Source organism: Excalfactoria chinensis, chromosome 19 (assembly GCF_039878825.1).
Source record: "Excalfactoria chinensis isolate bCotChi1 chromosome 19, bCotChi1.hap2, whole genome shotgun sequence".
NCBI lineage: Eukaryota > Metazoa > Chordata > Aves > Galliformes > Phasianidae > Excalfactoria > Excalfactoria chinensis.
The window spans coordinates 6,603,338-6,622,434 of NC_092843.1; the positions used below are offsets into that span (position 1 = coordinate 6,603,338).

General features: G+C 45.6%; 1 protein-coding gene across 9 annotated transcripts in view; it reads right to left on the reverse strand.

Annotated features, from left to right (window-relative positions):
- BCAS3 (BCAS3 microtubule associated cell migration factor) overlaps positions 1 to 19,097 on the reverse strand; it is a 301,481-nt gene that overhangs the window by 43,184 nt on the left and 239,200 nt on the right. The gene's annotated exons all lie outside the window — the stretch shown is intronic.

The following is a 19,097-nucleotide window of genomic DNA, read 5'->3' on the forward strand; positions in this document are numbered from 1 at the left end:
TAAAATGATACACCCTGGGGTAGGGGTGAGCTTATAGACAAGAGAAGAATCCTGCCCAGCAAACAGCTCAGGTGCCTGCTTGTACAAGGGTCTGCTGCAAGGTATGCGATATTTTATTTATACACAGTCCTTAAGAACCCTTTCCTTTAAAGATTTGCCACCAGACACTTAGCCAACTGAGAAGAGCACTTTAAAGATATGCTTGATTTAGAGCCACCGAGATTTAAGAACCATGCTTAAATGCTCTCCTTAGCATGGAAGAAGTTAAGCATATGCTTAAGTATATTATCAAGCTGAGGGCAAGCGATTACCATGGTGAGAAACCGACTGCAGTGACTGTGGCCCAGCAGTGTTTGTGGGCCTGGACTCTTACACTGCAGAAAGCGTTAAAACACATGGAAAAGCATACACTTAGGTTACTTATCAGGGTGCTCTGGCTTTGAAGAAGCCACTCAGTGTTTTTAAGTGTTTTCCTTTTTTTTTTTGAGGCCGAAAGACTGTAAATGGGTTCATAAGATCTCCATGAGACTATGGCAGCACCTGCAAAGGGCTAAGGAACACTTATGTCAACAGGGAGCTCAGTGCGAAGGCAAACACTTAAGAATCCTGAGAAAATTCTTCCAAAATAGTTCTGTGCTTCAGTCTGTGGTGCTTTCAACGTACCCCATTCGGGGGGGGGACGCAGTTTAAGCCAGCTTCTTGTTATTCCACAACCCATTCTGTTATTTTCACAGCCATAAATCATGGAAGCAATTGACAGTTTCCGGACATTGATTAAATGGCAGCTGATCCCTGAAATTATATTACTATTATTTGCACAACACCTAATGTTCTCAAATGCTCTTAGGTCCTGGACAGCTGTATAAAAATCCTCTGGCCACAGACTTCACTCGCATTTTATTGCCCAGCAAATGGTTATGAGTAAATAAGCACTAACAGAAGAGGGCTGAACTGCAAACACCACGCAGCCATAACTAGAGTGGGATGAAAAGGGACTGTGTAAAATATATCATCAGTGACAGAGGGATAACCAGATTTCTGATCCTTCCAAATAAGGCATATTCATGGTACAAGCACTGTTACACCACTCCATGCGCTCTGACCTGTCCCATTATGCCAAAGGGTGTCTAAAGACAGAAGCATCGCTCACTGAAATGAATGCATCCTTCTCTGGACTTCTTTATTTCTTTTCTGTGCTATTCACTTGGTAGAAAGGAAACTCCTCTCCCTGAAGTGAAGCTCTGCGATATTTACCCCTCAGCACAACCCTGCAGAGCAAACCTGAAGAAGAAGAGCAGGAAAAGCAGTCTGAGGAGTGGGGGCCAGTGGGAGGAGCAGCTGCTGGAACAGCCACGGAGCTCCGTCTGCAGGAACAAGAAGCTCTTGGTTATCAGCGGTAACGGAGCTCACTGCAGACCCTGCCTTATGCTCACAAGTTTTGCCATAGGACACAGAGCACAACAAACTTCTTTGTAATTTCGATCACAAGTTGCAGATACATTATCCTATGACGACGAAATGTATCTTATGCAACAAGTAAGAACTGAATATAGGCAAAGGAAAGACTGGAAACGATTGTTAACACGGAGCTTTGGAAGGGTTTCCTGCATATTTCTGTCACCCTTTTGTCCTTTCAGAAGCTGTGTGGATCGTTATGGCAGGGCTGACTATGTTATCTTATGTACTAAATCCGCCTAGATCTGTAGATGATGTCTTAGGGGGTGAAAAAGATTAATAAGGAATCACTCCAATGGCTTTAGGACAGCTAAGAATCTTAACCCATTTAACCTCCCCTAAAACACACAATCAGATCAGAGGAAGTTGTAGGAAACTCATTTCAAAGACTCTAGGCGACACTTTTTAGGTCAGATTTACAAAGCTCATTAGAATGAAGGTCTGTTACTTTAGATTTTAATACTAAGACATACTAAGAAACCCTCTTGCCCCATTTAGGAAACACACAAAGCAAAGAATGCAAATTTTAAAAAGAAACTTAATCTTAATGCATGTGTTCTGCCACCAAATCTGAGTAAAACCTTCCTAGCTTATGTTCTTATAGAAAACGGGGGGAAACACATCAAAAAGGGACAACAAACGCCGATTCATTTACAGATTTTTAGCCTCTGAAGTAGCACATGGGATGCAAAGAGCACGCCATTCGTTTCAAATTATATTTTATATGGAAGAAACAGCATCATATGGACGTACAACTTATGATCCTTCTCTCTGTCAGCTGCCTGAAAATGTGTTTGACCCAGAGATGCGAGCGCTGAGGAGCTGAAGCTCAGAAAGACACCCACGTCTCCATGTGCTCTGATGCACTTGCATGTCTGAGCTGCGTTTATGTGCTGCTATCAGCAGAGGGAAATGAATGGCAGTGGTTGAGATTCCTGCTCTGTTCTGTGCAGGAAGAACACAAAAACTGAGGGCGAGCACCAGCTGATCTTTGTGATAAGACAGAGCATTCCAAACAGAGAAATTAGGACAGAAAAGTAGGAAAAATACAACAGAAGTGTGTCACTTTGCAGCCTAATAAGACTGTGCCTATCTAGCCAGATTTTGGTCCAAGGGAAATGGCATATTGAACCTGAAATAAACAGCAAGAGATTATCTGATATCAGAATCACAAGCCATCAGAATTCTGTGGTTAATTCGGAGGAAAAAGTCCCATGTAGAATGAGCGAGACGGCTTGACGAACTTTAATTCTGATCTTGTGATATCTCCTAATAACAAAAGGCCTCTATGAGAGATCAAACAAATTTATAAATGTGTGATCAATACATTTGACATGTTATTTAATTATGATTCTTCATGACAGAGACAATATGAAAAACTAGTGTCAACATTCTGACAGTGGAATAAATAAATAGATGTAATTATTTCTTATACCGATCCCAGATGAATTGTAATGTATCAGGCCAGGCTGCAGAGCAGAGTTCTAAGGTTTCCTTAATACGATAGAGTTTGATGTAAGGGGTGTCATGTATCCAATATTTTGCTGTTTTATTAGAATAAAAAGCTCTCTGGGGATTGCAAGTTCAAATGGTCACAAGTCTCCCCCTCCACTGCTATTGTACTTAATGCAAGGATAAGCACTGAAATATGTTTAGAAAAACGCTGGTGCAGCTGTTAGAAGCAAAACATCAGCGCACCCGAACCAGCCCCGAATTCTGGGGTTGCTCACAGTTTACTCTTAGATGCCATTTCTGCCCTCAGCCCTCGGCAAACGCCAGCCCTGGGCTGTGGACACACGAGGTCCTGCTGCACGGAGCTGGGAGCTGTGCATGGCACTCCTCCCCTGGCACAGACCAGTTGTGGCGGTGGGTCAGGCTGAACACAGCCAACACACTTGTGGCCATTATCACACAGACAGGAAAGAATGCACTATCTGTTTTTTTGGCCGAGAGAAATTATAGTTAACATTTAACATGAGGGAACCGACTTCAAAGGAAAGCCAGCTGGATTGGAATAATGGGAGATGAAAATGCTAACACCAGCACAAACCTGCAGGTGGTCATATTTGGCTGAAAATAATACATCTGCAATAGATGTGAAGCAATGCCTGAGACGATCCTGCTGCAGGCTGCAGAGTGGCAAAGCAACTGAAGAGACAGCCCCGTGCTCCGTTCATGGAGAGCTTCAAAGACTTTCTTGCGTTGCTCTTTACTGTAAGAGGACTGGCAAATAAGGAAAGCATTTGCCGGGCCTCGAGATAAACAAAATGCATCACTTTCATGAGAATCCCTACTGAGCGCTGCAGAATGATGCATTTCCAATGGGCCAGTTTCAAATGAAGCCCCACAGCGAGATGCATCTTCGTCCTCGCTGAGCCTACTGGAGGATTCACAAACAGCACTCACAGAGCTGGGACGGCAGCACAGACTCACTGTCTCTGTACAGTAAAAAAAGATCAGCAAATCCTAACAAATATGTTTCTTCTCTGCGACTTCGACTTCAATAGCGCAGACAAATGGCAAATAAAGGGTGGCAGCGCTCCCTAAGGGAACAGACTCCAGCTCTATTAAACCCAAATGGAAGCGATTTTGAAGGGCACGGCGCAGGGAACGCCTTTTCCCTGGTGGCCACAGATTTAAGGTCTGTTTCCAAGAGGACAGAGCCGCTCAAAGGTCCGAGACCTCACCATCATTATTTTCACCATGTGATGTGCTGATTATTTCAGTACAAACGCCAGAAATAAAATAAGCCATAGATCTGTTCTTCCTCGGGGTCTGGAACAACCACCTCCAGCAGGAGTTACTGCGGCACAAAGCAGTAACTATCCGAATGATGGCTGTATTTCTGAGCAGTTCTGTATTTCCGCGGCCTCTGTTTTCTCCTCTCCTTTTTAACTTTCTCTCTAAGACAGAAAACGTTTCCGACTCGTCCGTTATCAAAAGCCACAGAGAGCTGCCAAACGATCCTTCAGGCATCTCTCACACTGGTAGGAAAATGCCACGCTCTGTCTGTGAGTTTACCTGCTGATTGAGCAGTAAGTGCTCTGAACTGCTGCCTGCAGCCCCTGCAAAGTCAATAGGATGCCGACAAACCCTGCCAGCTTTCTGTGTTACAGAACCAGTCATGGAAGGACATGAAAACTTTGTATGTCTACATAGTGGGAATTTCTAAAGGAGTATGGATAAGGGCTGACACCTAATATTAATATTCCTGTAAAGGGATTTTTAGGCAGCCTTGTGTAAAGCATCAGAGTAAGATTCAGAATTGCTGTGCTGCCTGTTTGTAAGCATAAAACACCGTGCCCATAGTCGTTAAGTAGATGATGCTAGTTTTAACAAATGAAGCTGGATTAATTTAAAGTATTTAAAGTGATCAGCAGTCCTTAGGTTAAAGAACATATGTCATTTTCTTGTAAGTTTCTTCTCTGATGAAAACACACTGCCAATCCAGGCTCCTTCGTGGCCGGCACGCACGGAGCTACCTGAGCCCTTGGCTACCTGCCTGCAGGCGGCCGTGCCAGTGGGATTAACGAGCAGCAACCTTCGGTGAGATGGATTGAGGAGGTCAGGAAGACACCAGCAGCCCTGACACGTGTCATGCATCACTGTCTGCTCGCTGCCTCGGCCCCCACCCGCTGCTCGGAAAATGGCCAAGCGTGTCCAAGCAAGCCCATTTAGGGGACTAATGGGTAAATGCATAAAACTATTAAATGCATGAGAATCCTCTTCACCAAATGGTAAAATGTAATGAAAGTTTAAACTGTTAATTGAATAAACCTCTTAGGGACAGAGTGCATCAACACGGGATGTTTAACAGCTCACCAGTTACCTCTAACCAAAGTCCAGGTGTGTAGCTGGGCCTGTCCACGTAGGGCTTGACCTGTGCTGACAGCCCCATCTGCAATGCTTACCCTCAGTGCTGGGATAGCTCCCGCGAGGTGCTTTCCCCCAAGGGATTTTTAAATGCAGAAAGGCTTGAAAACATTTTTACCTCCACATTTACTCCCAGGTCCTCCTCCTGCACAAAGCAGTGGGAGCACAGCAGAAACCTTCACTAGGTGCTGTGGGCACCTCGATGATGTGATGCCTCACAGCTGGGCTGCGGCCTTTGGATTTCCAACAACAGGGATTCTTCAGATCCCACGTTTCAGCTTCACAGGGCTGGCTGTACCACCTATTTCTGACACAAATCCTCATCCTTACCTCTGACATTTCAAAGGGGCAAAGTCTCACTGCTTTAAAGCTCTGGTGTTCCCTGTGCAGTGAGAGGTTCCTCAGGAGAGCAGCGCTGCCTCGGGCCTTGTGCTTTATCCTCACAGGAACAGGATTATGGCCTCATAAAACAATTGCAAAGCTACAGTACTATTATCCTTTAAACAGTAAAAGAAGAGAAAAATGATTTATGAAAAATAACGTGATCCTTCCTGAACAGAGACCGAATAACAGCAATTTCAGAGACAGTAACTAATCTAATGCTGTATTATAACAGCACAGAGAAGTAGATTTGGCCACCGAACCGAAGTCATTAAAGATTAGACCGGCTGGTTTAACAGTTAGGAAATGTTTTTGCCTCTCTGAGCACAGGATACAATGAAAGCTGTTTTATGATTTAATGTCTCTGTTGTAAACAATACGACTTTTTGGATAAATCAATGTCTGACAATGACAGGGCAGAAAAGTCTGAAGGCAGCACTGACATCCAAAGCACATCTAACAGTAACAGTCACCTCTGTCCCCCAAGTCCACCTGCATTAATGCTTTAATGCATTAAAGTGTTACATGATGATAGTCCGTAACATTACATTTTTAATTGGTGTGAAGGCTGTACCTGGTACCAAGGAAGAGTCTTCCTAATTGTCCTTCACATTAAAGAAGAAAAGAAGGAAGAAAAGCTAGGAGCTATAAACTAGGAAAGGGTAATCAAGAATGGTTTTCTTTGCAGATCCCTCAGTGCTCGGTGCTAAAATACAGCGACACATTCTCAGGCAGAGCGCCTTCAAGTCGGGATGCAGAGGTTAACTGCTGGCTTTATTGGTGTCTGATCCCCGCACTGCTCCTTCCCGGCGCTTTATGGCGGGGTCACCACCGGGTTGCCTTCAAGTGCAAACATTTTGACCGTGTCATCAAATCTTGTGCAGGGAATCCCAGCCTTCCTGATGCTGACAAAGGAGTGAAGCACAGCGGCGTGCTCTGCGGTGTCGGAATGAAGCAGCCAGCCAGCAGCCATCTTGCTGCTTTGGGAGGGTCTGTGTGTCCACAAAAACAAAGTGTAACCACAAGGCATCTGCTGCCAGCCCTGGCCTTCCTTCAAAGCCTTGGCTGCCAAGCACCAGTGGAATCTGAACGTATACATCGGGGCAGGGCACTTCTTTCTTTGCATTACTTCTCTGAATTACTGGCTGTGTGCTATCCAGGGTTCCAGAATATCCAAACACATGAAAAAACAAGCAGGCAATTCTGGCTGGCAACGCCTAATTGAGAGTAGCATCCCCAAAAGAAGACCTTGGCTATATGCAGAAGAGTCACAGGAGAGCAGATAAAGAAGTTTCAAACATTGCAAGCTCTGTTGCCAGTCCGGATGGACGTTCTTAGTTCAGATGCAATGTAAGAGGTGCTCTCTGCTTAGGAAAAATTGCAAAGAGGGTCAGGAAACTATTTAAATGCCCCCAGAATAGAGCCTCTGGGATGGAAGATCATTAAATAATACCAACCGCTTTGTGGCACTTAAGCCTCTAAAAGGGAATCCAGGAAAACAGCACTGGACTCAGATCAAGATGCTACGCTGCCACGAGTACACTGGGATATTGTTAATGGGACATAGGGAACTCAAACATAAATAGCGAGTGGGATTTTCCTTGCATTGGCTACAATACATATGTTTGTTCAAGAAAAAAATAGTTGGAGCAAGAAGACATGCACGTCTGGTGTTGAAGAAAAGCCTGTTTGTGTCAGAGACAGTGGAGAAATTGTTCAAGAATAGTTCATCTTTAAATGAAGGTCACCCTAATGGTGCTGCCAAGGTCCGTGTCAGCTTGGCTTTGGGGCTGTGTAAGTGCCAGCAGCACCAGTAAAATCCGCTTTGGTTTGAGGCCCAAACACAGATATCTGACATTTCACTGCGCTTTCAAGAATTGGTTCAGCTTCTTTATTTGTCACCAGTGGTGCCATTGATCCTCGTGCTTCCTCAGTTCCCCGTGGACAGGCTGTCAACCATGTAGAAAAGTGAACAGAGCACAGGGAAATGCCAGGTAAGAAAACACCAGTTCACCTCCAGTTAAATGGAGAGCTCGGGAAGAGCTGCATTTGTCACAGTGAGAGTGAAACACCCTGAATTTGACTCTGGGTAACAACAAAAGAACACAGTGTAGAACAGGGGATTCAGAATGCTTCCTATCTTTGCCTCTGCACCCACGCTGTGCTCCCTGCAGGCTCCCAGCTCCAGCAATGCCGTCCTGCAGCAGCCCATGCTCAGCCCTGGCCGTGCTCCTGCAGCCTCGCAGCTTGTGCAATTGGAGGCAAAGACTCACTCTAGAAAGGCCGAGTTTCTGCATAGACCCCGTGAACCCACAGACACTTGTAATTCATTACTGGCATTTTTCACTCATGACCTCTTTATTTAGAGTTCCTGATTTTCTAATTACACGTTTCTTATTTATCATCATCTCAAGTGCCTGAAAAGCACTGCAAATTCTGACACAACTGTGGGCAACACATTTCAGTGAATTATCTGCGCTGATTCATATTCTTTCCCCTCTGACACCAGAGGTTTATGCAATTCAGGAATAACAGAACTGCTAAAATTAATGGCTGAAGGGCAAGCCACTTTCTTTGTCACATTATATATAACGTTTCGGTTCAGCAAAAGAGTAGCTGGAGTATTTTGATTCTCTACTCGTAGTTAATTACAATTAAAAGTAAGACTGTAATTACTTTTCTTGTAAACTTTGGCCTTAAGTGCTGAGCACAGCAGAACAGAATGAGGTTTGGTTAACCTCAGTGGAAAAAGTAAAGGTTTTCTTCTGAAATAACATGGGTGTTTGGGGGGAACGTGTCTAGAAGGGTGAGACAAAAGAAACCCAGAGCCATTATCAGAGAGACCACTCCTGGACCCATGGCTTGTAGTGTCGGCAATGCAGAGCTGCAGTGCCCCTTCCAATGCCCAGGGCGGACGCATGGTGCAGCACACAGTGGAGCTCCAGCAGCCAGAGCCCTCCACTGGGAGAATTCAATGCCAAACTTTCTCTCTTGCTATGTCTCCCTTTTTATTTATTTTAACAGTTTGCTGCTATTGTTTGCAAAGGGAAACCAACTTTATGGGCTTATTTTGCTTATGGGGATTTCAAGTTGCACGCTGCGGGATGGCTCCCAGGTCCCTTTTCCAACTAGGATCCTTTATTTCTCTCTCTGAAGACAGCAGAGGCACTTCAAGGCATTCCTAGCTGCAGAATGAGCTCTGTCTTGTGCTTACACAGGAGCATCAAAGAAAGCATTCCAGAAAAAGAGGTTTCGATGCCAGGTTGTTCTGTTCCTGAGCAGGCCCATTGAAAGAGGTTGCCCCAGCCACTACTGAAGCCACAGATCTGGCTGGCCAGGAAAGAACAATCCATAGGATGGGGAATAGATCCCGGCTGGCTGGTTGGCCGTGCCAGGCCCAACCCTGGCGCTGCCGAGCCAAGAGCTGGCACTGAGCTGGACACGGCTCAATGCCCGCGCTGACTCCCAGCTGACAAACAGCCCATTGTAGCGGCGTTGCCCTAAGACAGACGGACAGAAGGAAGGAAGGAGGAAAAAAATAGGAAGGAACTCTTGAAGACAAAGTTGTTCTTTGGACAGTAATTACAGATATTTAGGGACTGGAATTGATGGCCATAGGAGGAACTTTGGGTTTCTCAGTGTGTAAACACTTCCTGATCTATGATTCAACAGCGAAGATCTTGGAAAACACGGCCAGCCTCAGAATAGGCTCTGTGATAAGCACATGCTGGATTACAGCTGAGAGAACATCCGAAATTAAACACATTAGACATTCAGCTTCTAGAGAGTCGATTTTAAACATCCCGTTTGTGTGTTTCAGAACAAAGTCTTTACAAGCGTTTTGTACATAGATTCAGCAATAGAAAGTGTAGGAGGAAAGAAGCATAAAATAACGCAAATCCCTGCCCAACAAACGCTGCTAGTACATAAACTTTATAAATACAATGTTGGCAGATTCCGATATATAAAAAGGTAGCTAAAAAAAAGTAAGAGCCATAAATAATGCCAAGTAATAAAGGAGGTGAATGTTTTTGTTATTAGATTCTTTCATTGTATAAATCTGTTTAATAAGCTGGCTAGGAATCATTGATAGAAAACAGACTGCTTGCGGTGTTACAGATCAACCTGTTCTAAATGTTCTTTCCTAAACTCTATGCCAAGCAATACTTTTTACAAATACAATTTAAAAATTGAATGTTCTTTCATCATCCGAAGGGAGCAAACAGCACTAAAAGCCAGAACGCACCTTTTGAAGAATGTGTGACATGTGTCTGTATCAGCAGGGCAGAAAAGCTCTGTTTTCTAAACGTTTAAGATGGTTTGCTGTGCGCTCAGAGTAATTAATACCATACATCTGATTCGTCAGATGTGATTAGTGTATGTGTAAAACTCTTGATTTAACAGCCTTATTCCCCAGCATATGTGTAGTTCTGGAAAGCCCTATCGTATATTTTTCTTCAGAAGTTCATGTAAAAAGTATGCAGTAACATTTCACTGTAATGAAAACTAAATGTTGTGAAATGTTATTGAGGTCAGTGATGGGTTTGTGACGTTAATCTTTGTACACTATTGTTTCTCATTACTGAGTGGTATTTTTGGTTTTCATTATTCCTGGAGGAAAGGACAGAGAAAAATGAGACGCTGTAACCCAAATAAGGAAAAAAGGATAAACCCTAAAATGCAAAAATGAAGGTAATAAGAATAAAAATAAATAACCCGTCAGGACATCACTGGTCAGTAAGTTGCTGAAGTTAAAGACACCAAAGCGTTAAAAAGCTCTTCTGTATTATTACCAAACATTCTCTTATCTCTGCTTTCCACTTTTCATTGCTGCGTTAGCCTCTGGAACAGGTGGTTTAAGTGTGCAGCTCTCAATAATCCCACAATCATTTCAGGTTCTGGCCCCCATCCTGATCTCACAGAGTACAATTCCAGCAGCTCCAGTTCTGGTGAGCAAAGAGCAGCTGAGCTGCAGGGCTGTGCTGGCTGCTTCCCCAGGGACCACATTGGGCGTGCAGGGAAGAGGAGCTCCTGGGAGCAGAGCCTCTCTGACCACCCCGAACATCAACACAGGACACCATCACTGCTTTAATTTTGGGTGCCTGCATCTGCACCCTGTGGTCACACTGTGCCAAAACAACAGCAAGAGCAACTCTGCCCGTAAGGCCCAACTCGGCTGTCTGAGAAATGCTGACCCACCCAGAGCTCACAGCAGCTCCCTCTGCTTCCCTGTGAGGCAGCCATGCACATCCGCAGGCAGGATCCGTCACCTGGAGCCCACATTGGGGAGATGTATAACTGGTTTCAACACCACACAGGGGCTGAGCACGCAACAGGCTTTGAGAACTGAAATAACCCCTTTGGCAATTAACAGCCTAATCTCAAATTAGATGGAGATTTATCAAAGGGAACTCTTGAGAAAGAGAAGCAGACAAAAATGGCAGGCGTTTGGCAAAAAATGGTAGACTCAAAAGTCTATCTCGCCCATCAAACTAATGAGGTGTGCACTGAGTACTTGAGGGCTCATGGGAATAGGATGCAGTGACTTTCAGCTCTAAATCACTAGTTTAAATCTAGCCCAGTTTGTCGTGATTGAAAGTAGTTACCATCTGTCACTGCCGTGCCTCCAAGGAGTGCTGGTGGTCTCAGTCCTGCGCCCATGGGAGAGTGGGGGGCAGCACAAGCCTTATATTGCAGGGCATGGGAACAGCACTGAACTGACACAGAGCACACAGGGCAGACTCGGCTCCCACTCCTCCAGGCAGGTGTGGGTCCTCCTGCTGGTGCAGACATGGAGGGTTCAGCTCATTCCCACCGCTCCCACCTCACTGCTCTTACCTTACAGATGGGTGTTGTTTGTGACGGTTACAGGAATGGAAAGATTTCCTAAAGTGTTGTGCACAAACATCATAATATAATCCTCGGAGCTCCAAAGCCAATCCCAACAACTAATCCCGCAGATAAACAAAGCTAAATCTCTATTTGCCTGCAAAAATAATGAGCAAACATTAGGGATATCAGTGTATTGGAGGCCTCCAATCTTCTATGAAAAGACCTCGACTTTCACCCAGTTTATACTATGAAGCCCTAATCTACGGTAAATTACAAAACCTAATTAAAACGAGGCAAACTGAAGAAGGTGAACTCCTCAGAGCAGCCCTGCTACCTCTCGTAGCTGTGCTAGCCCTCATTTCAAAGAGCTGTTTGCAAACCTCGTGCCTCCCAGCACGGCACTTAAGCCATCTGCCTGGTCTAAGTGCTGCTTCATGCTGCATGGAAAAGATTTATAGCTCAAATCCCTACACTTAGGGTACAGTGTTGTATGTAAAGTTGCCTGTAAGACGTTCAGGCTCCCTCCGTAATAACAACATTAAGCATTTTTCAGTCCCAGGAGACACTGAGATGGGTTGAGACTCCATTGCAAAGAGCTTCCCCCTCCACACAGACAACAACCTAAGCACGTTCTGTGAGCTCTGGGGCAGCAGCAACAACAGGATGCAATGCCTACGTTGGACTGGTTGGCCATTGAGAATGGGCATCCCTAAGGGGAAAAGGAATCCAGCTGCACAGACTGCACCCCAACAACTGGCAGCAAGAGAATGAGAAAAGAAATGAGAGCAAGCTGTTTCATATTTTAAAGTAGTTGCCAGAAGTCTAGTGAATAATTAAAAAGAAGGTATAACACACTGCAAACTAAATGAAGGTTTCATTTCTTTCCAGGTACTCGCACTATGTCTAAACCAAAGCCCAAAGGTTGTGGCAGCTTCACACGTCCCATCAGATGTGTGGTGTGGGTGATGTTCTCAGCTGGGACATCACTGCTGAACCCACCGTGTTTGTGCCAGGACGTTTGGCTCATGAGTCCAAGAGCTCCTCTGAAACCGAGCCCAAGAAGCACTGCTGTGCCATCGCCCCAGTGTGAGGCTGTCAGCCTGCTGCTCTTATCAGCACCATTTTTATCTTTCTCCGTTTTCTTTTTTAACATCCAATTCCAATGACAACAGTAACTATCCATCACGTTGCAGTATCGGGGCCAGAACACCATGGGCCGCAGTAGCCATAAAACAACATTTCTGCGCCTCACCTTCTGTGCCAGCAAAGTTCACGCAGAACTCAGATAACGGAGTGAGCAGTCCTGCCCTCCCAGCACCAAATGGCCGCGATCTGTTGGGTTTCTGGAAGCATCAAGCCACCAACCTCCAAGGAAGGCTCCTTGACAGCAGCCTGCCCCGACTGCCCATCCTGCCCAGCGGGAGGCAGCTCCCAGCACGCCGCAGAACCCCTCTCGGTAGCACTCAGTCTCTCCGTGTAGCGACAAGCACTTGGGGCGTAAGCAAACACTGGGAGCCGATGACGTGTCAGATATACGAGTGTTTTCTTTATCAGCAAATGTTTGCTGACTGGGACTCCCCTGAGCTGAGGTTTCCTCTTTTTTTCGCCTTCAGATTTATTGATCTGAGCTGATAGTGGAAACCCTTTCTTTTTTTTCATCGCCGACGGACGGAATCAAAGAGAAAATTTAGTGAGAAAATTGGTGCTGGTGGAACACCATTTGCCTTAAAAAATTAAGGGTGGAAAGCGTGTTCAGGAAATTACATGTCAAAACTAGTGAAAACGTGTTGAAGTGGACATTAATGGATGCTCAAGTCATCCCGAAATTCTGAAGAAATACAAATCTGTGTTACTATGAGACTATAAACGCGGCCGGAGTATAAAGTGGTAAGGAAACTCCTGCCTTCCGTTATCAAACGAAGCCCAAACATTCAGATAAATTACATTCTGAATTATTCTAAACATGTGGAAATCGTGGGATAAAGGGCCTTTATTTGCACTTGAAACTGCACTAAATGAAAACTGAGGAGCGTTCTGCCTAGTCTGTTTAAAAACAAGCAAGCAAAACTCCCAACTTGCTTTTACTGAATCCAACAGCAAAATGGCACAAAATGAAACTCCTTTTGGGATGGTAGGAGCCTCCTGTTCCAACCACCCCAACTTCCTACCTTCAAGATCCAGTGCATGTTTCCCCTGCAGCAGAACTAAAGGATCAGGCCAAAAAGGTGAGTAGCAATTCCCAAACGGACTGCAGTTCTACAGAAGGACCAGAATGGGGCTTACATGAAAGAATCCAGAAGTTGTTTCTTTAAACTCTGCCTCAATCTGACCGCACTGACTGAACGCCGGGTAAGAGAAGGGCTGCTATAAGGCCTGGGGATGGCAGGATCCAGCCCGCACTGCAGTTATGCGGTGCACAAAGAACAATCCACAGCTCGGTTGCACCAAATGAGAAGATCCGTATGTGTTTGATGTTGGAGATGAAATGGAAGGAGTCTGCTGCAGAGATCCGAGTTGAGGGCTGTTCTTCCTTTGCAGGAAGACACAAAGGTTGAGCAGAGCGATAGCAGAGCCCTACACAGCTCACACAGCTACAGCGCAGCAGAAGGGAAGCACAAAGCAAATCCCTGTTTGCTAATCTGGTAAATGCTATAAAAAGGTAAAAAAATAAAATAAAACCTCTTGATATTCGCCATATTTGCCTGCTTTGTCTCACTTCAAAGATGGAGGGCGAGGGGAAGGAATTCCGGAGATGTCGGGGCAGCTATTTTTAAAAGCAGTCATGGGACTGTGAAATAAGATGTACGTTTTGTGGAGAAAGTGTTGCGGCATTTCTGGCCATCCTGCATCTCAAAACCAGATTCCTTCTGGAAGTTACTGCAGAGAATTAATGATGAGCGACTTTGAGACCGAAAAACATCTGGTTAAGAAATGAGACAGAGAAGCTGGGCACACAAAGGGCATTAATTGTCACACTGTCAGGACGGCACGATGTCCTCTGGGCTCTGTCACCTCATCCTTTTGCACTCACACCTGGCTGCAGCCTGGAGGGCAGAGCAAAGCAGGAGAGGAGAATTAGGGAGAGATCAGAGGAGGGACAAGGGCCTGGGAGGGTCAGAGCCTTCCTGCTCTGTGCTGGAGCTGGGGATGCTGCATGTGAGCACCCTGCCTGCCACGCTTTGCTTCCAGTGCAGCCAGCGGGAAGCTCCTGGACTTCAAAGGGAACCGAGCGAGGCCAATGTCAAGAGCTTTCAGAAGTCCCACCCTTAAATCCTCAGCACTCGTAACTCTTCCTGAAGGGAAGCAGACAGCCCCACGGACATTCCCAGGCACCAAAGAGCTCAGTTCAAGGGGCTGCACCTGGATGAGCCCAAACAGACCAGTTTGCTGAGTGAACGAGGCTGCTCAGGCCCAGTTGTCAAAGCTGGGCAAGACTGTGCACGAGAAGCACCTGGGGAGGTGACAGGGAGGGCAAAGCAGGCAGGATGGGCTGCTGGGGACCGAGCCAGCAGGCCTGGCTGCACAGCCCCACATTGCAGCAGCCTGACCCACACCCTGCATCTGCTGTGCCAGGACCTGCGCAGCGCCAGGGGTCCCTTGGTGCAGCCAAGCCCGGATCAGTGTTTAAGTCGCAGGTTCAACTTGAGAATGAGGGCATTTTTTTTTTTTTTTTCCCTCGTCTGATCAAGGTCAAAACTATTAAAATACCCTTAGGTTCTCATTCTAGTGAAATGAACTGGTAATACATTTGGCAAGTTAATCTGTGGATTGCCTTCTCACATGAGACCAGCTGTTGTGTTTCTAAGTACAAGCAGTATTTACCTCTGATAATGAAATGACTGAATATAATATACAAAAAACAACCCAACACCACAAAACAAAACAAAGCAGCGTTCCCTTGCCTACTGCACAGCCCTGGGTTACATTTACAGCTCTAATAAACTGATTTGTCAAAACCGTCACCATCAAGGATGATCATCTGGATACCAGACGAACTAAAATACATGCAATTAGAAGTTGTCCATTTGTTCTTCTATTCCCCTCATCTCCCTCCTCTGCTCACAGATACGTGTAACTAATCATTTAAGTGTGGGCCTACAATCTCATCTGTTTGTGACCACTTTGACTGCGGTATAACTTGAGTGAGTTCTTACTTCACAGTGCATGTGTGCAAAACAGGAACCTGGACATGTCACTTCATTCTTGTAATGTACAGCGTGTGCACACAGACACCGTATGTATGCGAACAGATGAGCACAGATGTACCACATACACATGGACACACCTACTGCTCCATATAACGTGCTTTCAAAAACAGAGATTCAGCTCGTGCCATTAAACTTCCTAGTTCAATTCCTAAACTGCAGAGCTTGCCTTTATTCACCACCCCTATCACTGCACCAGCTGTGCCCATCGCCACCAACACCAGGTGAGCTGATGCTCAGCAGGTCACTCTTGTTCCTCATCTTCTGTGCTTTGAAAGAGGATGTTACAGAGCCCTGGAGGTCTGCTGGCTGCAGTTTATAATGGCTTCATGCTCTCTTTCCCAAGACTTGAACATGAGCAATATTTCATATCGTGATAGTTAAAGTATGTACGGTCCACAGCAATGTGAACAGACACACTCCCTGCCCTGCAGAACCTCTGACAGAAAACAGAGAGCAGGACATAGGAAAAATGATAAAGGAGGATGTGGGAGAGATTATCGGTGACAGCCCGGGAGGAAGGACTTCCTGGAAGATGGGTGATTTAAGAAGGGATCTGAACGAAGGGACAGCGCGATGGGAGGGCTCCTGCAAACCTGCAGGAATGGGCACGTGTGAGTGGGAAAGGAGGGCTGAGGGGGGAACATGAATGAAGGAAGCTGTTAAAGCAAGAAAGTGGGCAGGGAGCAGCCTGGCAGGACGTGGCACCAGAACACATCAAACGAGCTCAAACTCTGCAGGACCCACTGCCTCTATGCAAGTGCATTATTACCTCCCTAAATAATCACCACTTCTTCCATGTCAGATCTGTTTCAGGCTCCTGATAGCGCTGCCTTGAGACAACTCTCGCCAATGATTTTATGTTAGGCCGCACATCTTCTTTTATTTTTTTTACTGATAAGGAAGATGTCTCTATACAGCATCTGTGCAGTCATCTGCGCTATCAGGTTGGTTTATAACATCCTGTTCAGATTAGCCATAAAGATTTCAGTGGCCACCGAGAAACACAGGGATGCTGTTGTAGTTCCTGAACTGTATGAACAGTCGACTGTTCGGCACAAAAGTATTTGATGATGATGATAATTTCCAGAGCTGTATAGCAGCTTTTATCCATAGATCCCCAAGCTTGTAAGAAAAGTCACACCACTGCACTCTCATTTCTCACTGAGGGAATGCTGTGCCAGATAAAGACACCTTCCATGAGTGTTTGAAATGGCAGCAGCACTAACTGAAGTTTAACTTCTTTCACTTCTCTTCCATGATCACAAGTATGTGCAAAGACACATCAGTGTTTACCAGCGGAAGGCAGGCAGTGCACATGGCAGTTCTTACAGGTGGTGAATAAAGGCAGCTGGATGATGTTCCAGTGCAGGAGCAGCTTCTTTGAGGTGTCTGGGATATGCTGAATTACAGAGCTGCTACCATTGCTCTGAGATGCATCTGCCCAATATTTAAACCACAAGTTGCTCACCTCTTCGTTTTGACTTGTAAGTATGTGCTGCAACAGCAGGAATCACAGTGCAAGCACCAAGGAAGCTGGCATTGCAGACTCTGGAATCACACATCACCATAAACTCAGCTAAAGAAAATTCCACTGATTGCTGACAACAGACAAGAAAACAAACAAAAACTTTAGAAAAGTATTTTTCAACTTCAGATCCCGGACCAGAGGCTCAAAATGGCCCTATATCATTTAATCAGATGAGGGAGTCCTATCTCCACTGAAGCCCAGCGATGGTTTTGCCAGAGATTTCAACGCATCCAGCATTTCACTGTCTGAAGTGCAGCAGAGCTAACAAAACTCACACTTGTCACTGAAGGTCTGGAGATTTTATTCTGCATAACTCCCAGTACTCGCGTAAAGGCCTTTTGATCCGGCTCTGAAGCCAGTTAGTAAAACTGTAATTCATTCCACCACAGCTTTGCTACCTGGAGAGAAGTAGCTGCTTTGAGGTTACGCACAGTAAGTCACCGTTGTATACGATTTCACACTCCTGTGTGCCGTGCCAAGCAAAACGCCGGCATCCCATGCAACTCAGCAGAGACTGGGGCTTTCAATCCCTCCTCCGCACCGACGCCAGAACTTTCAGGCAGAGCACTACAGTGCTTCTGGATCTGGTTGCCTTGTGGCAACACACTGCACAGACAAACGTATTAGATCATAACAGTCGCAGAATGGATGATATGCAAGCTAATCTGGAGGGGGAAATAACGGTGAATTAAAGGAAAGCTTTAATCGCAGAGAGGAAGCGCTAAGGGCACTCAAAACACCTCTCGGCACTAAAAATCTGCAGTCCTGGCAAAAAAATCCTCCTTCGAATGGAATGATTTAGTGGTGGTTATCGAGAAGAAAGACCACTGGTACAAAGAATGTAAGGATAGGGCAGGAGCTTCAAAGCCATCGCTCCGCAGGGATGGAGTGCAACAAAACCCTTCAGAAATCCAGCTGAAAAGAGAACAACCCTTGGTGCTATCTGAAATAACCATTCTGTGCTTTTTTCCCCCTATTTGTTAACTACGTGGAACGAAGAGGGCAACAGACAGCATTAGATGAAGGCTTCCTAAATCCAGCTGCAGAACAACTACGCTGTGCCAGGAGAAAGCCCGGCGTTAACGCCAGATGGAAACATGGGATCAGAGCATTTCACAAGGCTCACCTCACCCCACTTTGCTCTGGGCACCCACCTGTGCTGGCAGAGCCGTGGATGCAGCTCCTGAATACTGCTTAAAAGGTCAGCGGAGAAGATGAGATCATTTCCTTTGGTGCACGAGCCCACATGGGATGCATGCTGCCTTAAGGCATTCATAAACACCTGTGATTCCTTTCCAGTTACAACTAATAGTTCACATTTACCGTCTCCCCCGTGGTCACTTCTAAACACTTTATGGAGGTAGCATTATATCCCAGTTTATAAGAGGGGAAAGAGAATTCAGTTATAAAGCAAAAGAATCATAAATAAAACTTTGGTCTTCTGCAACCCAATTCTGCTTTCTGGCCACTAGATCTCAGGTTTTTTTTCCAGTGAGTTTTTTAGTTGCTCATACCTAAAACAGACTAAAATTTGTCCCCTGCCCCCCCAGTATTGAAGAATGCTGTGTTTATACACAAATCAGGTCTGGAAAGGAAATATTATAGTCAGAAGAGATTCTCTCTCAGGCTGTAAGAGGGCAGGCAAAGGGAGGCCAAGAGCAAAGCTGAGCACCGTGGAGCCGAGCAGGAAGAGCTCTGGACGCAGCGCCTACAAGCTGGCTTCAGCACGGCTACCGCCGGGTTACAGTGAATAGAAAGATCTTTTCCATACACGAATCCCAAGTTTCTTCCTACACCTTCCTATATATTTAGCTCATTAG